We start from the raw sequence: 3,866 nt of genomic DNA, 5'->3' as shown, positions 1-3,866 counted from the left end.
TTGATCCATCGGTGAACCCTGTCGGATCTGCCTCCAGAATGCAGCTTCGATCTGACCCCTTTTTACCTGCTCCACTGCTTATTTCTCACCGGGAATGATTATCATTGTCTCTAGCGGGGCTCCCTGCGTCCAGCCTTGCCTCCCTGTAATCTGTGGTCATCAAGGCAGCCAGAGAGATTTTGGGAAAGCTCAGGCCAGCTATGGTCTCTCCTCTGCTTAAACCTTCCAGCGACTCCTCATCTCACTCAGATGCATGAGACCCTTCCTTCAACTTCCAAGGTCAACACAATGCTACCTTCCACTTTTCTGAACGCGCCCCCCGCCACCATCCCCCAGCCACCAAGCAGGTCCTCGATCATGCCAAGCAAGCTCCTGTCTTCGGGTTTTGCACATTCTGTTCCCCTTCCTGGCACTCAGGTCTCCCAGATATCCCCACTTATGGTCCCCTCATTTCTTTCAGGTCCTTACTCGAATGTCGCTCTGCCAGAGAGGCTTCCTGACTCCTGCATAAACCAGCGACCTTGCCCTGCGCTATGACGTTAATCACCGTGTCTTGCCACTGTTGGTGTTAACCTTGATCACCTGGCTGAGGATGTGCTAGTCAGTTGTCTCCACTTGCTATGGGCTGAATCGTGTCCCTTGCCAAATCCACGTATTGAAGTTCTGACCTCCAGTACCTCAGAATGTGACCTTATCTGGAGACAGAGTCTTTACAGAGATAATCAAGTTAAAATGAGGTCATTAGGATGGGCCTTAATCCAATACGACTAGCGTCTTCATAACAAAAGGGGAAAATTGCAAACAGACACACGTACAGAGAGAATGCCCTGTGAACATGAAGATGGCCACTTACAAGCCAAGAAAGAGGCCTGGAAGAGTTTTTTTCCTCATAGCCCTCAGAAGAAGCCAACCCTGCTGATAATCTCAATTTCAGACTTCCAGCCTCCAGAAACTGAGACAGTGAATTTCTGTTTTTAAGCCACTCGGTTTGTGGTACTTTTTGTCATGGCAACCCTAGCAAATTTGTACACCACTGTAAAATCACCCCCCGCCCTTTCCATCCTCTATTCATTGGAAGTAAGCCATTATGTGCAGCCCACACTTGTGCTCTACCTCTGTGAGGGGAGAGCTTCTATATAAATTATTTGGAATTCTCATCCATGAACCATATATGCTTTAGTCATTTGTTTATTGCCTGTTTTCTCTAATCAGACTCTAACTCCCAAGGGCATGGAGTTTTTGGCTCCTTGGTTCACCGCCATAGCCTAGCACCTAGAGCAGTACCTGGCACAGAGGAGGCACTTGACTATATGAATGAACAAAACTAATATGTCGACAATGACAATATTTGAAAATGGGCTACTATACAATCTAGTTTAAAGGCATATTGTCAGAATGGGTAATAAGAGCACAACTTTGTCCTAAGGAAAATCCCCAAATATTAAATCACAGGAAGTTCAAAAAGTGAAAAAATCATACCAAAAGAAATGCCAACCCAAAGGAAGGTGGCACAACTTTAATAATCGTGGATAAAACATGGTTAGGAAACAATGATGTTATTGTTTATAATAATAATTCTATATTATATGATTACATATTATTAACACCTAATAATTATATATAAATATATATAAATAAATATAACATATATCATGAATGCATATAATAATAACATAATAACATTACCACATAACGTTAACATGTTCAATACATTAGAAAGCTGAGAGTCTATTGCCATGGCACCCTGAACAAGCCCGATCCCGTCTGATCTCGGAAGCTAAGCAAGGTCGGGCCTGGTTAGTACTTGGATGGGAGACCACTTAGGAAGACCTGGTGCTGTAGGCGTAAAAAATAAAAAATAAGGGACTGCAAGCTGACAAGGTCCTTGCAATCGGCGAGGTCAACCAAGGGTTGCCTCGCCTAAAAAAAAAAAAAAAGATAAAAGGAAAAAGAAAGCTGAGACAGTTCTGAATTCATGTGATATAATAACATAAATTCAAAATACATAAAGCTGAGTTTCCGGGGTTTCTTTTTACCTTGTATTTCCCAGACTGGGTACTGGAGAAGCCACTACATGGACACACCAACGGGCATAAACAAAAAAGCCCAAGAGCCTGCTCTCTCACCAGAGGACCAGGAAAGGGGCAGCTGACCAGGGCAGGAGTCTTTTAGACAATAACCACTCAACTTCAGCCAAACACTACAGAAAAAACTATGACCCCAGTGTCCCCTCACCAGGAAGGCTGAATTGAGAACCTTGAACTTTGCCAGACTCTTAACTCCTCGGCTTGCTGGTGTCAGAGAAGCCTGAGGGGCTGGGACTTTCGTCCTCACTGGGTGTTAATGAGGTGCCTTCCTGACCTTGTGATATCAGTGAAGACCACGTTGGGGCCTGGTCTTCTACCACCCTGCTGTTACATACCATTATGTGATATATAATCATACCACGAGGGACTTCTCCTCACGGGTGGTATCAGAGGAGGCCTAGAAAAGGCGATGAGGCCAACCCCGCCCCCAAAGTATCGGTAGAGGCCACATAGGCAGCAGTAACAATGCACCCTTGACCTTCCCAGCCTAGTGGGGAGCCCGAGGTCTCACTCATACTCAGCAGTGATCAAGAAACCCTCTCCTACAGCTGTCGATAGAAGCTGCACGGTGAACCTGCAGTTATCCTCCCACCTGGGAGCGACAAAATGGTACCCCTCTTTCCCCACTGCAGCGGGATCAGAGGAGTCCCGCTCTAACAGAATATTTAAATAAGATGCAGCGTTTCATGACATGATGCCCAAAATGTCCACGTTTCAATAAAATGATCTGTCGTATATAGAACTAGAAAAATCTCAACCTGAGTGAGAAAAGACAGCACACTAACACTGAAGATTTTAGAATTATCCAACAAAGAATTGATATTCTAAACTCCTTAAGAAATTAGAAAAAGAAGAGCAAAAGAAACCTAAGGCGAACAGAAGGAAGGAAATAATAAAGATAAGAACAAAAATCAATGGGATGGAAAACAGAAGAATAGAGAAAATCAGTGAAACAGAAGCTGGTTCTTTGAAAAGATCAATAAAATTGACAAATGTCTAGTAAAACTGACCAAGGAAAGAGAAGGCACACATTGTCAACATCAGGAATGAAATCAGGGGTATTAATACAGACCCGGCAGACATCAGAGCAATGATAAGAAAATACCACAAACGACTCTACACATATAAGTTTGACAACTTAGAGGTGAAATGGACCACTTTCTAGAAAAACACAGACAACTCAAATTCACCTGGTATGGAAAAGTTAATTTGAATAGCCCTGTAACTATTAAGTAAATCAAATTCATATTTAAAAACTCTTGAAATCTCCTGACCCAGATGGTTTCGCTGGAGAATCTTACCAACTCTCACTTTTATATGTATCTTTCCTTTTGGGGAGTTAATCTTGTTATCTTTCTAACACCAATTCTATACAACCTCTTCCATAAAATGCAAGAAGGGAGGTTATTTCTCCCTTCTTCCGTTTTATGGAAGAGGTTGTATAGAATTGGTGTTAATTCATTTTAGGAAGCCAGCGTTACCCCCAATATCAAAATACAGAAAGCTAAAATTGATTGAACTCTGAGTATTGGGAAAATATATTGGAGTGGGAGATTTTAATATATATCACTAATTGATAAAGTCTACCAAAAAATCAGTAGTCAGTAGAAGATTCAATAAGCATAAATAAGCTCCCACCAATCAACATATATATAACTGTGTATCGACCATTGATAAACACACATTCTTCTTAAGCATAGGGAATATACATGAAAACTGACTATATAGATACTGGCCATAAAGCAAATCTCAACAAAATTGAAATAAATTCTATCATCT

At 41.9% G+C, this 3,866-nt stretch overlaps 1 pseudogene; it reads left to right on the top strand.

Annotated features, from left to right (window-relative positions):
* The first annotated feature begins 1,726 nt into the window (after positions 1-1,726).
* Positions 1,727-1,845, top strand: LOC120585950 (uncharacterized; annotated as a pseudogene).
* Positions 1,846-3,866: the final 2,021 nt, after the last annotated feature.

The sequence above is a fragment of the Pteropus medius genome, unplaced genomic scaffold (assembly GCF_902729225.1).
Source record: "Pteropus medius unplaced genomic scaffold, Ma_sr-lr_union100, whole genome shotgun sequence".
NCBI classification, from domain to species: Eukaryota; Metazoa; Chordata; class Mammalia; order Chiroptera; family Pteropodidae; genus Pteropus; species Pteropus medius.
The sequence above is the reverse complement of the archived record's forward strand: the minus strand, read 5'-3'. Positions and strand labels throughout refer to the sequence as shown.